The following is a 22,207-nucleotide window of genomic DNA, read 5'->3' as shown; positions in this document are numbered from 1 at the left end:
CAGTTCATGATTAGCATTAGTTCGAAGGCTCTGGTACCTTGTGTGAGCTGCCTCTCAATTCGCACGGCGGCGATGTTTACGCTCCAACCCAACAGGTGACGGTGTGTTCCTCTACTCAAGGGTTTCCTTCAGGTTCATTATTTGTTGTCTTGCCAAGTGATTGTTTTTGTTCTCTATACATTTACCTTTCAGACACTGCGGAGCTCCTCGATCATTCTCGAGGTTTTCCTCAGACTTGCTTAGTAAAACTGTCATCCTTATTTCTCTAATACTTGTAAGCAGGTTGTGAATAATTTTGGAGATAGTGTTACCTTCGATACCTGACATCCTTGCATTTCTTGGCCAGCAAGTTAGCAGCTCGTCACACCAGAAACATAGCTATAGAGACGCATAGGGTTTGAAGAAGGAACTAAGAGGTTTAGCGATATATTCATTAGAGATTCTGCTAAAGATGTGTGTTTCCCCTTCTCTGGTACCTCCTGAGCCACTCCCTCACACCACTTAATTGTCCACAGGTACCACACTGATATAAGTTCGGATAATCATCAAAGACTGTCACTGTTTTGTCTCAATGGCTGCACGTGTGGACACAGCTGGAGCATTTGAAATTCATTGCCACCAGTGTTACAGTACTTCAAAGAGTCTCCCCAAAAGAAATGCTCGGTAATATAGCAGGAAAAAAAAAATTGGGAAGTCTAGGAATTTAATTTTTGGCTGCTTAGTACTAAAAACAATTAGCACACAAGTCTGACGAGAAAGTTTTTGACAGGAGACGAGACACTGAAAAGGTGATGAAGCCGACGCCCAGAAGTACCAGAGCGGCAGCTGAAGAGGACAGGAAAAACAGCGTTAATATACTCAAGACAAATGAAATATGAGAGAGTAACATCACCTGGGATTAAACTAACATCAGATGATATGAAGATGCCAATGTAGTGGAGCCTAGAAATCTTTAGAGACTGAAAAACATGCAAAAAGAATGATCTATGAACGAGTTTCGGTCACCTGCCACTTCTGCAACACAAGTCATGCTGTCAGACCTCACCAGCGTTGCCAAATTGTCGTACTCTGAGCATTGTATTTATCATTTCTAACCTCCAAGACCGTCGTAACCACACAAACAATGATAGAAAATTAAAGGTATCGTTGAAACTGTTAAAGTGTGATGATTGTCGCTCCTTGTTGCTAGAGTTATCGGTCAGAAACCAGGAAAATGCAATGCGCTGAGTACGGTAATTTGGCAACGCTGGACCTCACTGTACGCTTGTAGCCACTCAATGGACCTATTCGTTGAACATCAAAACTTGGAACTACAATATTTTCAACCTTTCTCCAGCCCACAAGCCCACAATCCTTCACTTAAACAATAGTAACATGTCTAGCTCTGTCTTTTTCTCTTCCTAGACTTCAGCAAGCACTGTCCCCTTGTGGCTTCTTTTCCTCTCCCAAGTCCAACGTCTAGGGTTTTGTTTTATTCCATACTCTCCTAGTCAATCATTTCTTCCCTGTCACCATCTTAGTGTCCTTATTTCATCACTCCCCCGTCCCTTTATATCATACGAGTAAATACAGTCTATCAATTGTTATCTATTCTCTCATTCCATCAGGAGTTCATCACTGTCTAACCTGTTCCCTTTATCCTGTCATACATATTCTAGGACTTAATGTTCCCATAATCTTCCTACTCTGGTCTTAATCACGTAGTTTTTTATCTGCTTAATCTTTTACACTGCCCTTCCGTAACTTCCTGCACCGTTCTTGGTCAGTCCTCTCCCGTCCCCCTAATCTTTTATACTGTTTATCATTTCGATCTTATCCCACCATTTCCTATGTCGTCACTGCCTTCATGTGTCAATACCCTATAGTACCCCCTTTCCCAACCCTGGGGTCGCCAAGCGTTTTTCCTGGGGCCGCCAAGACCTCAAAGTATCAATGATGGTGTTACATTATAATAACTAAACCAGCGGGGTCGCAGTCATGTCGAGAGGTGCATGATTGGGGTCGCCTGAAAAAAGGTTGGGATCCACTGTGAGTCTAGTCGCATTATTGCAAAACCACTGATATACTAATGAAGTCTTCTAGAATTACCTAAGTTCTGAGACACAATTTACCAAAACCACACAAGTGACTGGAATTACAAGATTTAAATAGTTCAGCCTCAAACCTTCAAGTGTGCTTTAGTGGTAATCTTGGTTTCGGCCACCTCTTTTGTTTCTTTTTTAGGAGCAGCGAGTAGCGGGCTTTTTTTTATTATTGTTCTTCTTTGTGTGTGTGCCCTTGAGCTGCTTCCTTTGTTGTAAAAAAAAAAAATGAATTAGTTACAAATTTGACAATTACCACAATACTTCAGACTGACATTAACTTTAGGGGAAAAGTGAATCATGTTATCCTAGTAGAATAGGAAATTACGACATAGAAAAGTAAGCTAGTTGACTTTACTTTCTTAACCCGGTAGCAGCGACGGGCCAAATTTGTGGCTTTACCGTGTACCAGCGATGGGCCAAATTTGTGGCTTTACCGTGTACCAGCGATGGGCCAAATTTGTGGCTTTACCGTGTACCAGCGACAGGCCAAATTTGTGGCTTTACCGTGTACCAGCGATGGGCCAAATTTGTGGCTTTACCATGTACCAGCGATGGGCCAAATTTCTGCCATGCATAAACTGATCACATATGCGTTAATATATATTATGAAATGGTTTGCGTGAGTGATTATTCTTTCTCATTATTTTGCTTAGAGGGGCCTTTAACCTAACTTAGCCTAAAATAACCTAACCTAACCTAACAAACATGACCCCCCCAGTTACCGGGTTAAATAAAGCATTCGAGACATCTGTTGTATCTTTCCCTTTGAACACAGACTGCATGGCCTATTGAATACTGAAACCTAAAGAATCTTGTCTGAAAACTTGTCCACGATCATTTTTCCCTACATTAAGACAACAGCACTAGCCTTTAGTGGTGACACAGTTTATGCATCATCTATCCTTCCTTCCTCCTCCCCATTCTGTCCTCCCTTCCTTCCTTTCCTCCCCACCCCATTCTGTCCTCCCTTCCTTCCTTTCCTCCCCACCCCATTCTGTCCACCCTTCCTTCCTTTCCTCCCCACCCCATTCTGTCCTCCCTTCCTTCCTTTCCTCCCCACCCCATTCTGTCCTCCCTTCCTTCCTTTCCTCCCCACCCCATACTGTCCTCCTTCCTTCCTTTCCTCCCCACCCCATTCTGTCCTCCTTCCTTCCTTTCCTCCCCACCCCATTCTGTCCACCCTTCCTTCCTTTCCTCCCCACCCCGTTGTGTCCGCCCTTCCTTGCTTTCCTCCCACCCCATTCTGTCCTCCTTCCTTCCTTTCCTCCCCACCCCATTCTGTCCTCCCTTCCTTCCTTTCCTCCCCACCCCATTCTGTCCTCCTTCCTTCCTTTCCTCCCCACCCCATTCTGTCCTCCCTTCCTTCCTTTCCTCCCCACCCCATTCTGTCCTCCCTTCCTTCCTTTCCTCCCCACCCCATTCTGTCCTCCCTTCCTTCCTTTCCTCCCCACCCCATTCTGTCCTCCCTTCCTTCCTTTCCTCCCCACCCCATTCTGTCCTCTCTTCCTTCCTTTCCTCCCCACCCCATTCTGTCCTCCTTCCTTCCTTTCCTCCCCACCCCATTCTGTCCTCCTTCCTTCCTTTCCTCCCCACCCCATTCTGTCCTCCCTTCCTTCCTTTCTCCTCCCCACCCCATTCTGTCCTCTCTTCCTTCCTTTCCTCCCCACCCCATTCTGTCCTCCTTCCTTCCTTTCCTCCCACCCCATTCTGCCCTCCCTTCCTTCCTTTCCTCCCCTCCCCATTCTGTCCTCCCTTCCTTCCTTTCCTCCCCACCCCATTCTGTCCTCCCTTCCTTCCTTCCTCCTCCCCATTCTGTCCTCCCTTCCTTCCTTTCCTCCCCACCCCATTCTGTCCTCCCTTCCTTCCTTTCCTCCCCACCCCATTCTGTCCTCCCTTCCTTCCTTTCCTCCCCACCCCATTCTGTCCTCCCTTCCTTCCTTTCCTCCCCACCCCATTCTGTCCTCCCTTCCTTCCTTTCCTCCCCACCCCATTCTGTCCTCCCTTCCTTCCTTTCCTCCCCAGTCAAAATACATCTTCCCTTCCTTTTTTTTTTTTTTTTTTGACTCCACCACTTGCATAGCTGTTGCGGAAAATGAAAACAAAGTGAAGAAAACCAAATACTTAACCTTACTTCAAATTTCCCCTGTGAGGAATTTACATGAAAACTACAGCGGTGGCTACTCATTGTCAGGTATAAGTCATGAATGCCGTAGGTCACCAGCATCCTCTTGCTCTGAACCCTTTCCCATTTTTTTTTTCTGAACCCTTTCCCATTTTTTTCTGAACCCTTTCCCATTTTTTTCTGAATCCTTTCCCATTTTTTTTTTCTGAACCCTTTCCCATTTTTTTTCTGAACCCTTTCCCATTTTTTTTAAGTCCACCTTGTTTGATTCAGCCTTGGCGAATTTAGTCCAAATTTTCACTTTCTATATTACCCAGACTTAAGATATTGTTCAGAACCTGGTGTCCTTCAACGCCTCAAAAACGCAGTTTCTCCACCTATCCACTCGACACAATCTTCCAAACAACTATCCCCTATTCTTTGACAACACCCAGCTATCACCTTCCTCAACACTAAACATCCTCGGTCTATCCTTAACTCAAAATCTCAACTGGAAACTTCATATCTCATCTCTTACTAAATCAGCTTCCTCGATGCTGGGCGTTCTGTACCGTCTCCGCCAGTTCTTCTCCCCTGCACAGTTGCTGTCCATATACAGGGGCCTTGTTCGCCCTCGTATGGAGTATGCATCTCATGTGTGGGGGGGCTCCACTCACACAGCTTTTCTGGACAGAGTGGAGGCTAAGGCTCTTCGTCTCATCAGCTCTCCTCCTCATACTGATAGTCTTCTACCTCTTAAATTCCGCCGCAATGTTGCCTCTCTTTCTATCTTCTATCGATATTTCCACGCTGACTGCTCTTCTGAACTTGCTAACTGCATGCCTCCCCCTCCCGGCCCCTGCACTCGACTTTCTACTCATGCTCATCCCTATACTGTCCAAACCCCTTATGCAAGAGTTAACCAGCATCTTCACTCTTTCATCCCTCACGCTGGTAAACTCTGGAACAATCTTCCTTCATCTGTATTTCCTCCTGCCTACGACTTGAACTCTTTCAAGAGGAGGGTATCAGGACACCTCCCGAAACTGACCTATCTTTCGGCCACCTCTTTGGATTCTTTTAGGAGCAGCAAGTAGCGGGCTTTTTTTTATTAATGTTTACTTTTTTTGTGCCCTTGAACTGTCTCCTTTGCTGTAAAAAAAAAAAAAAAAAAAAAGATCAAAACCCACAATTCAAAACTCTTGCATGGCTATACAAGTCCCTAATAGTACCCTTCCCTGACTGCCAAGATTCTAACCTATCCATTAACCCGGTAGCAGCAGGGATCATGTTTTCAAATGGTCCCTCCGAGCGAAAAAATGATGAAAAAATCACCCCTCACACAAACAGTTTCATAATATATATCAAAGCATTTGTGATCAGATTATGTATCATCTATTTTGGGGGGTTTATATCATGGCACAAATTTGGCCCGTCGCTGCTACCGGGTTAAGTGATCAAACCTACCCATCAAACCCTGTCATTCACCCTGGTCCCCCAAATATTAGTTCCTTACCGCCAGGAGTTGGATGTAGCAGATAACCTAATCTTGAGTGGTGTCTGCTCACTGGCAGGCACAAATATTCCATCCAGATCACAACTAAACTTAAATTATCAAAACATTCTAAACCCTATTTCACGCTTCCCTGGTTAATAATCCACCTATTCTACTTCCTATTAAGTGCCCATTTCGAACTAATCTTTCCCCCGGAGAGGCTGATTATTATTCACGTAAGCCATGATCAAGCCACTAATTATAACCCTCTCTGTTTTCACTGGTAGCGTGCTGGGCCCACATTCACCGCGTGATGGACGACGCGGGTTCGAATCCCCACGCTACCACCTCGGATTTTTCAGTCACCGCCGAGTGGCTTAAAACTACCCACATGCTGTCCTGAAGACCACCCATCAACCGTCCAAGTGAATCAAGAAGTTCCGGGGGGCAGCATGAGCCAAGAGAAGATGGCGCCACTATAAAGAAAAAATAAATTGTTCATCCATAGTTGCCAAGTGCTTGCACAAACTCCATTTCACCTACGAGCGTGATATTACTCTTTAGTGATCAAATTCTACACTCCGTCAAGTTATCCTGGTCAAGAGAAGTCAAAATATTTCTCCCTTACTGCCAAGAGTTTAAGGTCTAGTAAACTGTTCCTGCCAAACTAAATACTTCAGTCATGCCACATATTCCTGTTAAATGATTAAAACAATTCTACACATTACCTCAGCTATCCTGGTCAAGATCACAGGATATATTCATCCCTTACTGCGAAGAGTTAAGGGTTGGTATTCTAAAACACTCTCGCTTCTCACATCAGCTATTTCTAAAGGTCAAAGAAGGGGTCAATCGGGTTCTAATGAGTGTTTCTTCAGGTTCACGGTACAGAAGAAGGGCCAGACTACCACTGGGCCATAAAACTACTTCTGGATATGCCCAAAACTCCTACGAAAGCCTTGTCAAATATGTGAACTTAGGTGACGAAATGTTTAGTTATACGGCCCAAGATGTCGTTAACCATCACTGCCAAAAGCTTCAATTATACTTAACTATCAGCAAGCCGCATCAGTAGCACAAGGACAGCTGCAGCATCTCACCAGTCTGGACGCGATAAACCACCAGCAGACGAGCCGGGATCTGCGGAAAGGACAGTAAGCCGTTAGAAAGGCTGTACTAACGACCGGAAGGAGTGACTACCTACCGAACCAAAACCAAGGCCAATGTACCAAACAATCACATACTAAGGGCCGCTTTCACAGTCACTTTGTTTGTTTTGATCGTTACCAATGGCGGCGATCGACGCTATAGTTTTCCACGTGAAACTGGCCTATGGGGTAGTGGCGGCTGCAGAGGAAGCGAGAGGTGATGAGAGTGTGTGGTGAGGTGCGGGGCTAGGCTAACCCCGCAGCCGCCACTACCCCATCGGCCAGTTATACCTGGAAATACTTTAGCGGCGATCGGGGCCATTGGTAACGATCAAAAACAAAATGACTGTGAAAGCGGCCCTAAGGACTAGCACCTGACTGGGCTGGCTGATTAACTGTTAAAAGTCAGTGGTGTTGAATATTCTCTAACATTTAAATGGCTCATCCACCAAAAACTAACGGTTATGGAGTAATGGCTAAATCGATATACGAAGATAAAGTAACTCAGTAATGAAATTCCAGTTAACCCGGTAGCAGCGACGGGCCAAATTTGTGGCTTTACCGTGTAGCAGCGACGGGCCACATTTTTGCCATGATATAAACCCCCCAAAATAGATGATGCATAACCTGATCACAAATGCATTGATATATATAATGAAATGGTTTGCGTGAGTGATGATTTTTTTTCTCATTCTCCCGCTTAGAGGTACCATTAAGAAACATGATCCCCGCAGCTACCGGGTTAAAGAACGAAAAACTCACAAACGCGGTATTTCAACATCAGATACCTAACCGACTAAGGCGATACCAAGCAGCCACGCGGCCCAGCAACCCTGTTCTCAGACGCTATCGGCTCTCACGACTATCACTTCTTAAGGCCACAAAGGAGATCAATCGGATTCTTATGAGTTTTTTTTTCACATTTATGGAGCACGAAACTTGCCAAACCATCCTCAGGGTCATAAATCTACCCATGGAAACACGATCACAATCTCTACGAAAGCCTAAACAAATATGGGTCCAGAATCTCAAGTTACCAAGGACAAACACTAACCCAGAAACAAACTTAACAGGGACAAACACTGACCCAGAACCTCAGTTAACGTGTTATGCACCTAGTAAAGTAGTAAACTAGTAAAGTATGTAAAGGTAATGACTGGTATGATATTGTGAATAATATACTGTTTTTAGTATCTTTAATGCAAAGTATGTATTTTTAGCGAATGGATGAGCTCAATGCCAAAACAAATTTCATGTATTTCGTATTCAATGTGACAATAAAGTTATCTTATCTTATCTTATCATAGGTCTATTCTTGCCCTTGAGCTGCCTACCTTGCTTAATATAAAAAAAACTCAGTTACCAAGAACAAACACCACCACTGTTCAGTCTCACTTTTACAACATTCTCGGGACCAATAACTTATCAGGAACCGAACTTTGCATCGCTTTCACATCAGGGAACTATTGACCATCTAATCATCAAATTTTAGACTCAGGATATGACACGAACTAATGACACTAGGCAGAAATATTATAAGTCTATATACCAAGTCAAGTCACTCTACTTCAAAACTGCGACCGGTACGCGCAGGAGGCGGTTTTGGGGCGGAGCAGCGGGATGACGTCACTTGAAGCTAAAAAAGAAAAAAAATACCCGCCAGTTCAGGGGTGACTAAAGTTGGGGCCGTGTGTGCACTCTGGATGTGCATTCTCGCCTTCTTTCACAGCGCGTTCAGGCAAGCCACTGACGAAAAAATGTCTTTTTATTGTGCTATTGCGTGACTGTAATTCCAATGCCTACAAACGGCGGTGTGGGGTGTGAGGGAGGGCATGTTGAAGTGATTGATGTAAATTAGTCCGCCTTTCTTCGTTTTCTCTAAATCCCTGTTTCTACATTCTTTAGTTTGGCTCCAAGCAGTGTCACGCATAAACCACGCCTCGGCCGTGTCTCCTCCCACAAACCTGCGTATGACTTGACTTGGTGTATATAGACTTAGGAAATATTCTTTATGACAGCACTTTCAGAAGGAAACACACGAACACTATTGACACTATCTAGGAATAATTACGTAACATCACTTCCACGAGCAATTAACTAAATGTTACCCGCACTGAAGATCACAAAGGCACTGGCTTGACACCTTACGTATAAAATAAAATAAGCTACACGAGAGATACATCGATTGCCCAGACTAATAAGTATCAATACGACCCACCACTTAGGTTACATGATAAACAGAAATTATCCGCAGCATCGTTCAAAACAGCTCTGACAATTGATGCCTAAATAGAGAATAAAGAAAATTACATGAGAAGACGATACAGACTGCCCAGACACCAACAATTATTAACATGAACCGAACCAGCACTTTAGGTTATAAAAACAAGTAACCCGCAACTCCATGAAAACATCCGACACTTGACATCAGCTAGAAAGTTGGAAAGTTTGGTTTAGTCGGCGCAACATCTGTGGTCATATGCCGGAGAGAGACAGAAGGGGAAGGAATTATAGGAGAAGGGAACAGACCCCAGGAGACGGGACACAACCCCCGATTAATACTTGGTACCCATTCACTGCTGGGTGGACAGGGGCGTAGGGTATCGGAAAAGCCGCCCACATTTTTCCACTCCGCCCCGGGCTCTCTCCATTGTGAGCCGAGTGTGCTAACTATTGCACCACGAGGCCCCCGACGTCAGCTAGAGAACGAAACAAATTACACGAAACAATACGATCCAGATTGAATAATAGTTCGAAGCTGTACTAACACTAAACTAGCATAATTGATTTACATGACTGATTTACATTATACGATACATATTAAGTTGCATAATACGACACGTTACCAAGAAATAGAGAAGGGCAGGACCAGCAGCACCTCGACAACGGCCCTGCAAACGTAACCTCCACTCCCCTTGGCTGTCAAAATGAGAATGGTTTACCTCTGTCCAACGTTGAAAAGTTGTCGTACTCTGCCGCTTATGTTTCCTGATTTCCGACCTAAAAACTGCCTCCTCGACCCCAATAACTGCCTTCATATATACTTATCGTTAAAATGGTTAATTATTTCTGTTTCTTGGCAATAGTTAAGGATCAGAAACTGGTAAATACGACGCTCTGAGTACGATAATCTGGGAACGTTGCCTCAGTCCCTTCCAACCCAGACGCTGCCTCCCCCTTTACTCCCAGCCAATCACCGCCTTCCACCCACCGCCGGGCAGCCAATCACCTTCCTACACACACACACACACACACACACACACACACACAAACCTCCTTCCCTTCCTCCCTCGCCCTCACGACTATCGAATAAGTGATTGTTCAAGGGTTCATTCAAAGGGTTCAGTATCTCATCGAATCGAAGCAGGGATTGAAACCCAGTCCACGTCTCTCTCTCTCTCTCTCTCTCTCTCTCTCTCTCTCTCTCTCTCTCTCTCTCTCTCATGTGCAATATATTCACCAACAAATAGATTCATCATTGTACTGCTATACCATTGCTAGGAATATACGAGAAACAGTTTGTGCGGGTCCCTCACTCCAGTCAATTAAGAATCACTCTAATCGTGTACGACAACATTATCACTTCCATAATAATGTACTGTGCGCTCCTATTCCCCTCCATAACTTATAAACATTCCTTCACTTTTATCCGTGGGCGAAAGGCGGATGAACGTGGATGCTGGATGTGGATGCTGAAAAGATGAGATGACCAACGCTTACCATCCCCCCTCCGAGGCTCTGATGGACACAACTTATGGACCCACCACACCACACTACCACGAGTACCACCATCATTACCTCCACCACACACTATCACCATCACCCATACACCACCACATCCATAACCGTACAAGTGTTAACAGGAATGTGACGCCTTGTAGCAGAGTCCGTAGAGCTTCTTCACTGGTAGTCACACGAGCCCTGTTTTTAGTCATCACAGGGAGGACATTCTAGTCTCTTGATTCTGAGGCAGTTGCTCATGTTAAGTTGTGCTGTGGTGTTTCTGGTGTATCGAAACTATGAGCACGAGTTGGCTTAATGATTCCCTGACCCTTGACTTATCTTTATTTCAGGCGGCGAGAGTAGGAAGAGGAAACTACACTCGACACAAACAAACTGAATAAGACAGGTATTACAAGACACTTTCATTTCTCACATCAGTTATTACTAAAGGTCAAAGAGGGGATCAATCGGGTTCTAATTAGTGTTTCTTTAAGCTCATGCTACAGAGGAAGGGTCAAACTACTACCAGGGTCATGAAACTATCCCTGGAAATGCCCACAACACCTGCGAAAGCCTTGTCAAATATGTGAACTTGGGCGACGAAATGTTTTAAAATACGACTTGCAGTTTTGTGCTCTGCTTTGTTGTCTGAAAAAAAATTAGTGAATGCCTTTTGCTATAGAACATGTGTTGCAGCAGCTCGATAGATTACACAAGGTTTGCAGGTGATACTGTTTCTTCAAGATGGACAGGCAAAACAAAATTCTAGTCGAAACATCGAAATCAGTTATTCCAGAGTTCAGTTTCGCCGTTGCTTGCTGACGATAACATTTGTCATAGGTGACTTGCCTAATATCACCCACACGCTGTAGCAGAAAGCGAAAAAATGGGAGAGAGATAGCATAAAAGACTTAGAAGAGATAGGAAGACGAAACGGAGATGGATAGAGTGAGGGAAGGAGAAGGAGCTTAAGAATTGAAGTAAGAAAGGAAGGTAGCGAAATGTAAGGAAAAGGAATATATGACAGAGAGAGAGAGAGAGAGAGAGAGAGAGAGAGAGAGAGAGAGAGAGACGCGGGAAAGGAAAATGTGCGTTAAAAGTTACTCTACACCAAATATAGCAGAAAAAAAGAGAAATGAGAGAGAGAGAGAGAGAGAGAGAGAGAGAGAGAGAGAGAGAGAGAGAGAGAGAGAGAGAAAGGTAATTTTTAAGAAGAACGTGCCTCTATTTTCTACGATTTGTTAGCAATTTCTTTCACATAAACAACAGTAATATATACGACAATATATACCAAGAAAAAATACTAAAACTTCGGGGATATATATGTGACCTCCCTCGTGGCTTGGTCCCCCTCAACCACCATAAGTTTTACTGTTTCCGCAAGGCTCTTATTGTTCTGGTGTGTATTTTCAGTGTTTTGTGGGAAAGAATTCTGAAAAAAATAAAAAAAACGAGGCGGGCTCCTGCTCTTGACAATGACCATCCCAGACAATGGCATCCCATCGCTGAGAAAATTCAGGCGCTCGACTTCTCCTGCATTCACTCTTTCCAAAATACTTTGTCACCTCTATAACGTTATGCTACTATATGGAGGGAAGGGATGCTGTTTTGGGATAGAATTATTTCTCCCTTCGGCAATGATGAGTAGTCAATATTTAAAGATCTTAGAACTGCCAAGAATATTTTTCCATAATTCGGCAAAATTTTACACCAAAATAAAACCCAAGACACCACAACATGAAGAATTTACGTCGTGTAACACTCAAACGACTTTTTACTGTGAACGTTTACTGACCTCGCCTTGTTTGGCGACGGGGCAGGCAGACGGTCGCGCCACGCCGCTGTGCCTACGTGGGCGGGGAGCGGCAAGATGCAGACGTCCCACGGTGCTGACGGTTCATTCAGCTCCACACTGGAAAAAAATGCATTAAGACCTAAGTAACGGGGCTAGCGTTGGAATACATCACCCTGCCAATTACACACACACACACACACACAGCCACGCTCCACTTGCTCAACTGGTTAGAGCGTTGCTCTGCCAGGCTTCACAGCCTGACAGGCGGCGGTTCGAGGCCGCACACGCCGGATTCTTTCCGTTGACTAAGAGGTTGGGTACTGTCCTCCCTTGAGCCAGGGGGAGGGGTGTGTGGTGTGTGAGGTCCTGGCAGTGCCCGTATATCGGCTATAAAGAGCACTTGCTCATGTCGGGAGGGTACCTGCTGGAGATTGCGAGTCCAACTCGTGGTGAATTACACACACACACACACACACACACACACACACACACACACACACAACAACAACAACGCATGCACAATTCCACACTGTCAACTAGCATCCCCCCCCCCCCCCCTCTTGACAAGCATCAACAGGTAGCGCCATCATCTCAAACCAACTACTTGGACTCCGGAATCTCTTACATTTAATACTCAATTTTCCTTTAACGCTGGATCCCTTATATCAAGAGATATATAGTTTCCCGTAAGTAAAGCACAGAAACGCTTCATTTCAGGCAGACAGCATCATTGCAATAGCTGTTTTTACCCCACAGTTTCCCTGGTCTTCTTAGCCCTCCCCACTACCAGGTGTTTTGATTTTGTTGAAGGGGAGAGGAATATTATCTGTTATTCCTTATCATCACTTGTAGACGCAGTATATGTTTGATGCGCCAGTAAAACTAGAGTAACACAACAGTATGTGATAGCTTGGAAAGGCTAGTAGTGCCGTAGAAGCAATATTGGCGGCGCGTAGTGATTCTCCATATTTACCGAAACTACAACTTGTCATGAACAGAGCTGCAAGGCTAATAAAGGGCCTGCCGCCACGTGAGAGAATAACACCTGCACTTATAGACTTGCATCGGCTGCCCATTAAGGCACGAATAGTCTACAAAATATGTGTCTTGACTCATCAAGCAACAAGACTTGGTAAACCTGGATATTTGAGAAATTTACTGCAGGATTTTCACTTGGACACCGCCATGTCAGTGAGACAGTGCAGAACAGTATAGACATGAGCCCAGAGTCAACTTGGAACTGGGTTTCAGAGCATTTGAGAAGAGTGCCCCGCGGCTCTATAATGAGTTACCCGGGGACGTTAAGAACAGTGGCAGTCTGGCAGTCTTCAAGAAAGCACTGACTCACTTATTCACTATATCCCACGACGTGACAAACATGAGGATTGAGGACAACTTTCGGTGCTAATATTACTGTTATAATGTTGGCGGCCCTTTGGAGCGCTGCGATGGCGGCGGACCGGGGCCTGAAACCTCATCAACGGTAAACGGTAAACGGTTATAACACTTTCTCTAATGATCGTTCGCTCGTGAAGGCCACTAAATGGCGCCGCACCACAAAACAATTATATCATCTTTGTTGACTATCAGAATTACCTCTGGATTAAGGGACTAACACGTCCTCACTACCGAGCAACTCTCACCGTGACACACAAGGACGAACGAACATTACACTATTTCTTTGCATTAACCTCTGTAGCTTTATCTTACAGCCACACAGTTCTTCCGTTAACCTCTGTAATAACACGCAACAGGCACGGAGTTCTTATGTTAAGCTCTGTAGTATCACACAACAGCCTCGGAGTCTCTCAATCGCAACACTGGCTAGCAGAGTTGATGATTAATACCCTGAACACGAAGCCCAGTGGCCATCATGTGTTACTCTAAGTCTATATACACCAAGTCATTCGTAGGTTTGTGGGAGGAGACACGGCCGAGGCGTGGTTTATGCGTGACACTGCTTGGAGCCAAACTAGAGAATGTAGAAACAGGGATTTAGAGAAACGAAGAAAGGCGGACTAATTTAAATCAATCACTTCAACATGCCCTCCCTCACACCCCACACCGCCGTTTGTAGGAATTGGAATTACAGTCACGCAATAGCACAATAAAAAGGCATATTTTGTTCATCAGTGGCTTGCCTGAACGCGCTGTGAAAGAAGGCAAGCGTGCACATCCAAAGTGCACACACGGCCGCAACTTTAGTCACCCCTGAACTGGCGGGTATTTTTTTTTTAGCTTCAAGTGACGTCATCCCGCTGCTCCGCCCCCAAACCACCTTCTGCGCGTACCGGTCGCAGTTTTGAAGCAGAGTGACTTGACTTGGTATATATAGACTTAGGTAATGACACTGCTGGCCGCGGCGGTGTTCGTGCTGGCCAGCGAACCCTTTTACTCGCCTGGAGCTCGATTTTGTCACTGTGTCGCTTGTTCGAAACGGGGTTCATAAATCTATGTCGGTTACATGATTTTACACCATGAAAGGAGTCTGCTTGGGCACTGGGATCACAAAACGAAATTTACAAGCTCCGATGACCCTGTGTAGCCTACCGGATGGCAATCAAACAGAGCCAAAATAACTGTATTTTAGTGCCACCTAACTTAACGCCATTGAATTATTGGACCTCTTCCAGGCTTATTTGGGGGAGCTTCGTGGTGCAGTGGTTAGTACACTCGGCTCACAATCGAGAGAGTCCGGGTTCGATTCCCGGGCGGAGTGGAAAATTTTGGGCGGCTTTTCCGATTCCCTACGCCCCTGTCCACCCAGCAGTGAATGGGTACCAATTATTAATCGGGGGTTGTGTCCCGTCTCCTGGGATCTGTTCTCTTCTAAAATTCCTTCCCCTTCTGTCTCTCTCCGGCATGACCACAGATGTTGCGCCGACTAAACGAAAACTTTTCAAACTTTCCAGGCTTATTGAGGGTATACAAAGGAGTCGGGGCGTCGTCTCAGAACGATGCTGCCCTAGAACTATCATAGACCTGTTTTCATTTAAACTTGGAAAATAGGCTTAACTCCCAGGCGTGTGACTATGAGCCTTGCGACGCAGGTATTTGAAGGTGAGGATTCATAATACACTTAGCTTGGGATAAGTGTTTTTTTGTCTAACATAACACGAGGAAGAAATAAAGTGGAGAAAAAGAGAGGAAAGGAAGAAAAGGAAGGAAGAGGAAAAGAGAGCTAGAGAAAAGGAGGAAGAAGGATGAAGGAAGGGTATGAAGAAGAGAAGAAAGGAACACGAGGAAATGTTCAAAAGCCAGTGCTACATATATGAGCACTGAGGCCACGCGCAGCTATAGTGTGTGCCCCATTTGTCTCCATGCGACGAAAATGGAAAAAAAAAGTTGTATCATATCTTGTAAACCAACAGAGGGAGGATGACATCGTAGGACTAACGCTAATTTGTCCCTCAGTAACACTACCTCTCGCTGCCTCCACGAGTGAGTATGGAAAGTTTCGTTTAGTCGGCGCAACATCTGTGGTCTTTTGATGAGACTAGCCTGACTAAGGATGCAATAAGCGACTATAGACCTAACGAAAGAGGGGCGGAAGATTGGTAATAGAGGTTATACATGGCCTGTTCTGCCTGTGTGTGTGTGTGTGTGTGTGTGTGTGTGTGTGTGTGTGTGTGTGTGTGTGTGTGTGTGTGTGAGAGAGAGAGAGAGAGAGAGAGAGAGAGAGAGAGAGAGAGAGAGAGAGAGAGAGAGAGAATAATAATAATAATAATAATAATAATAATAATAAGCAATGAAGAAGGTCAGAATATATATCAGGAGTGGGATAAGAGACAGGCAGACAAACAGCGAGGCACAGATATAGTCACATACACTGGTAGACACACACACACACACACACACACACACACACACACGAACACAGACACAATCACAGGCACATGCCAGCACACAGACAGAGCCACAGCTTTTTTTTTTTTTTTTACAACAAAGGAGACAGTTCAAGGGCACAAAAAAAGTAAACAATAATAAAAAAATAAAAAAAAGCCCGCTACTCGCTGCTCACAAAATGAATCCAAAGAGGTGGCCGAAAGAGAGGTCAATTTCGGGAGGAGAGGTGTCCAGATACCCTCCTCTTGAAAGAGTTCAAGTCGTAGGCAGAAGGAGATACAGATGAAGGAAGATCGTTCTAGAGTTTACCAGCGTGAGGGATGAAAGAGTGAAGATGCTGGTTAACTCTTGCATAAGGGGTTTGGACAGTATAGGGATGAGCATGAGTAGAAAGTCAGAGACACACATTTAGAGAAACAGGGAGGATTGTGGGGATACAGAGAGTTGCTACAAGATTGGCTCCCATCCTGGGTCGCGCGATGTGGTGAAAGTGTGGATAAATTCAACCTGTAACCACCAGAGCAGGGATATGAATAGGTGACATGATCGTCTTGCATAAGTGTGTGAGGGGAGAAATAACAGGTATAGCAAATCGATTGGAGCTATGGGGAGGCGGTGGCTGAATGGATAGCGTGACGGCGCCGCGTTCAGGACGAGGCGAGTTCAATCCCCGACCGGTGCCACCAAGCTGGGATTTTTCAGCCGCCGCCGAGTGGCTTAAAACTACCCACATGCTGTCCAGAAGACCACCCATCAACCCGGACTCTAGATTCTAGGATTAAAGATGAGCTCCGGGAGGGCAGCATGAGCCAATGCAAGATGGTGCCACTATAAACACTTGCCTGCGCCAGAACGGGCTGGGCCGACCATCAGGATCCACCGGGAAGAAGCCTTGGGCCGACCATTAGGATCCACCGGGAAGAAGCCTACCGGCGCAATAGGCCACGACGTAAAAAAAAAATAATAATAATAATCGGTACTAAAAATATGACGGTGATAGACATGACAAAATTTGGTTAGAAAAACGAACAAAATTTGATGAATGGAATAGTTTACTGACTTGAATTTGAACGTTAAATGTACACATGTTTATGGAAAAAGAAATGAATATGTGATAAAAAACGGAACATCACGCGATTGGCTTTATGCTGTAGAGACCCACATAGGTAAGAGCAGCCACTGGCAGAGAAAAAGCTGTTTGCCTAGGCTGCTCGGCCAGGCTGCTCGGCTGGTGGGCGGGATGGAAGGATGAACACCGCCGCACGCTGACACCATCTTGTTAATATTCATGGGAGCGTCGAGCATTTATCTCAGGAATTTATGTGCTGCTGGAAAACCTTCGCCTCAGAGGCCGTTTTATTGCGATGGGGGGGGGGAGGGAGGCGGAGAAACACCTGAAGCGGAAGAATAGAGTTTAGGTTTCTGAGGTGAAGGAAGAAAGATGGCGAAGAAAGAAGAGGAGAAAAAGCAGAAGTAGAAGGAGGAAGAGGAGGAGGAGGAGGAGGAGGAGAAGGAGGAGGCGTTCCTGTTTGACTAACCTCCTCGATTTCTTCAACTACATCTTTAACGTATACGATGAAAGTCAGTCAGTAGATATTATATATTTGGACTTTCAGAAAGCATTTGACAAAGTCCCTCACAACCGCCTCCTTAGTAAATTGCAAGCTCACGGTATAACTGGTAATATCCATAAGTGGCTCAAAGACTGGCTGACCGACCGTAAACAGAGAGTTGTTATGAATGGAATATCATCTTTTTTTTTTTTTTTTTTTTTTTACGTCTTGGCCTTTTGCGCCGGTAGGCTTCTTCCCGGTGGATCCTAATGGTCGGCCCAAGGCTTCTTCCCGGTGGGGCCTAATGGTCAGCCCAGCCCGTTCTGGCGCAGGCGAGTGTTTATAGTGGCGCCATCTTGCATTGGCTCATGCTGCCCTCCCGGAGCTCATCTTTAATCCTAGAATCTAGAGTCCGGGTTGATAGGTGGTCTTCTGGACAGCATGTGGGTAGTTTTAAGCCACTCGGCGGCGGCTGAAAAATCCCAGCTTGGTGGCACCGGGTGGAGATTGAACTCGCGTCCTCTTGAACGCGGGGCCGTCTCGCTATCCGTTCAGCCACCGCCTCCCCTCTGACTGGCGAGATGTCAAAAGCGGTGTTCCACAGGGGTCGGTGTTGGGACCAGTTCTGTTTTTAGTGTACGCAAATGACATTGACGAGCGGCTATCGTGTACAATATCGAAATTTGCAGACGACACAAAAATAGCCAGCAGAGTCACTACGACAACGGATAAAGAACACTTCCAAGCTGATCTCGAACGTTTAAGTAGTTGGGCGCGAACATGGCAAATGGATTTCAATATTGAAAAGTGCAAGGTTATGCATATCGGAATCAACAACGATCGTATTCATTATCAAATTAACGGAGTGGGATTTTCTGAAGCCAGCAAAGAAAAAGATCTTGGAGTAATAATTTCGAACGATCTTAAACCGAGTCAACATTGCACAGAAGTAGTAAAAACTGCCAATAAACTGATCGGATTTATTGGTCGTACATTTGAACACAAATCAGAAAAAGTAATATTGACGCTACAATTCGTTAGTTCGCCCACATCTTAAGTATTGCGTTCAGTTTTGGTCTAAACCGTACGAAGACAGGCATGGAGAACTTAACTTAGTCAGCTTATCACAGCGCAGACTAAGAGGTGAACTTATCGAAATGTTTAAATTGTTCAAGGGATTCGATAACGTTAATGTTCATGATTATTTTACAGTCTCTCAATCAAGCGCAACAAGAAACAATGGATACAAAATAATGAGGAAGCGTTTCAACTCAAATGAATCAACGCACTTCTTCAACCGTGTCATCAGTGTGTGGAATGGTCTGCCTCAAAACGATGTCGAAAGCGAAACTATTTGGACGTTCAAAAACTGACTAGACAAATATTTAGAAGCTAACCCGAACATCCGCTATTTTGCTCCGGTCTAACAGAAAGTCGTGTTAGCTTAGGTGTCGTGTTTGATCTTCCTTCTGTCCATGTAAAATTCCTTTGTAGTGTTTCTATACTACATGGTATTCTTCCTTTTCTTGGAGGGACTGGTGGGAGGGGAGGAGCCTTCGCCTTTGCTGTCCTGTGTCTCTGACTCGTAGATTAGACTAGATGGTAGCAACAACAAACAGCCGTGTTAGGACCAAGAAGTCTGTTGCTGTTTGCTTTTCCTTTGTCCTCTGCTCCCCTCCCCGCTAACTGTCCCCGAGCGTCCATTAAACACTCACAGCCCTTCAAAACAAACCAGGCAGACTCCAGGCGACGTCTGGCTGGGAGAAGGGACGACAAGCTGTGTGTGTGAGTGTGTGTGTGTGTGTGTGTGTGTGTGTGTGTGTGTTCGAGACATCATACTATATAAATTTACAACGAGAATAGAGGTCATCGACAGGCGTTTGTTTCGTCATTGTTTAGCATCAAAATGTGTCGATAGATGGCGTCGATAGACTGTTTACCTTGCTCATTTACTGGTCGAATCGTTGACAGTACTCTCGGTTGTTGGCTCTTAATGCCTCGCGGTGCCCCACACAACAACAACGATGAGACGTGAAGGTGGAGAGGGTTCATAGCTCCTGTTGCTGCTTCTGTTGCTGCTGCTCTACTACTTCTGCTGATGATGATGATGTTGGTTCTATTGCTGCTGCTGCTGTTACTTCTCCTACTGGTACTGCTGTATCTGCTACTGCTTTTACTTCTGCTACCTCTGCTGCTGTTACTGTTGCTATTTCTGTTACTTCTGCTGCAGCTGCTTATACTGGTGATGCTGTTGTTGCTGCTGCTGTGTTTTTTGAACCCGTCGGATGCGATTGTCAGGGATTTGGCCTTCACTGGTAGCCTGGAATCACATACTCCCATGTCTTTCTCTGCCTCTGTGGTGGACAGTGGAGTGTTTCCCATGTGGCATTGGTGTGCTGGATATCCCCTCCCAAGGTGCAGGACTTTACATTTTTCTTCACTGACTTCTTCCAATACCCCGGATGCTGCTTCTTCCAATACCCCGGATGCTGCTTCTTCCAATACCCCGGATGCTGCTTCTTCCAGTACCCCGGATGCTGCTTCTTCCAATACCCCGGATGCTGCTTCTTCCAGTACCCCGGATGCTGCTTCTTCCAGTACCCCGGATGCTGCTTCTTCCAGTACCCCGGATGCTGCTTCTTCCAATACCCCGGATGCTGCTTCTTCCAATACCCCGGATGCTGTTTCTTCCAATACCCCGGATGCTGCTTCTTCCAATACCCCGGATGCTGCTTCTTCCAATACCCCGGATGCTGTTTCTTCCAATACCCCGGATGCTGCTTCTTCCAATACCCCGGATGCTGCTTCTTCCAATACCCCGGATGCTGCTTCTTCCAATACCCCGGATGCTGCTTCTTCCAATACCCCGGATGCTGCTTCTTCCAATACCCCGGATGCTGCTTCTTCCAATACCCCGGATGTTGCTTCTTCCAATACCCCGGATGCTGCTTCTTCCAATACCCCGGATGCTGCTTCTTCCAATACCCCGGATGCTGCTTCTTCCAATACTAAATACTAGATATAAATAACATTAATGGTCATAATAGATATAAAGATAATAATGACAATAATATAATAACAATAATAATAATAATAATAATAATAGTAATAATAATAATAATAATAATAATAATAATAATAATAATAATAATAATAATGATCACATTAATAAAATACTAGTAATAAAGACTAAAGTGGATAAAGTACTACAAACTATTACGTAAATTCGGACACTTTGCTGATAAAGTAAATATTTTTTTGTATTTCTTGTTTATATTTTTAAATGTTGGTCGTCGTGCGTAGAGTTTTCTTATCATGAGGCAGACTATTAAATACTTTCGGACCAGAACTTATGACACTGTGTTTAAATAACGTTGTTCTAACATTTTCTACTAATCTGAATATTGTATTCTGTCTTTGACTTTTGAATATTAATAATAATGTTAAAAAAATGATGGATAGACAGAAATTTGAGAATATTTACTTCAGAAAATATCTGGGCTGTTGAATCAAACTTTAAAAAAAAATGCATCGTCCTCAAATTAACTTATTTAAAAATGAAGGCCATGTGCACGCCCATATGGCAACACAGTATGTGAGGTGAGGCAGCACAGAGTAAAATAGCTACTGATCATTGCCTCTGTTGTCAGGTTGTGGCGGACTCTGTATAAAACTCCAGTAATTTTAATAAGCTTCAGACACGTTTGGTCAATGTGGGACTTCCTGTTTAAGTTTTCGTCAATTGTGACACCAAGAAATTTTGTATATTTGACTTGTTTTATAATTACACCATCCAATAACACAGGAGGAATACAATTTTTTACAGACCTATTTTGAAAAAGAATGTAACTTGTTTTTGAAATATTAGGTTTTATTCTATTTGATTGAATCCAAAGCCTTATGAGCGGGCTTCGTGGTGCAGTGGTTAGCACACTCGGTTCACAACCGAGAAAACCCGGGTTCGATTCCCGGGCGGAGTGGAAAATTTGGGCGGCTTTTCCGATACCCTACGCCCCTGTCCACCCAGCAGTGAATGGGTACCAGGTATTAATCGAGGGTTGTGTCTCGTCTCTTGGGGTCTGTTCTCTTCTCCTATAATTCCTTCCCCTTTTGTCTCTCTCCGGCATATGACCACAGATGTTGCGCCGACTAAACGAAACCTTACAACTTTCTTTTTCAAATCTTTATGTTCTTTAGCTCAGACATTAAATCTGCATGAAGTGAATCTATGTTCTTGTCCATAAGTAAGAGAGTTGTGCCGTCCGCATATATCAAAAAATCAATTTTTGTACTGGCATTAACAATATAATTTATGTATATAAGAAAAAGTATCGGACCTAAAACAGAACCTTGTGGTACACCTTGAGTTATAAATTTAAATGCAGAATAATTTTGATTACAATATACACTGTTTTCTGCAACTAAGATAACTCTGAAATAGTTGTAAGGGCACGCTTCTTAT

The 22,207-nt window shown here is 44.5% G+C and overlaps 1 long non-coding RNA gene across 1 annotated transcript in view; it reads right to left on the bottom strand.

The window, feature by feature from the left end:
- Window positions 1-421: 421 nt before the first annotated feature.
- The window catches only part of LOC126990232 (uncharacterized), a 40,753-nt gene continuing 18,967 nt past the window's right edge, over window positions 422-22,207 (bottom strand). Inside the window, exons 3-5 of the long non-coding RNA XR_007744148.1 lie at window positions 12,347-12,463; window positions 6,734-6,820; window positions 422-825 (exon numbers count right to left, since the gene is read on the bottom strand). This is a non-coding gene — a long non-coding RNA (uncharacterized LOC126990232). The remainder of the gene's footprint in view (window positions 826-6,733; window positions 6,821-12,346; window positions 12,464-22,207) is intronic.

This window comes from Eriocheir sinensis, chromosome 6 (assembly GCF_024679095.1).
Source record: "Eriocheir sinensis breed Jianghai 21 chromosome 6, ASM2467909v1, whole genome shotgun sequence".
Lineage (NCBI taxonomy): Eukaryota > Metazoa > Arthropoda > Malacostraca > Decapoda > Varunidae > Eriocheir > Eriocheir sinensis.
The sequence above is the reverse complement of the archived record's forward strand: the minus strand, read 5'-3'. Positions and strand labels throughout refer to the sequence as shown.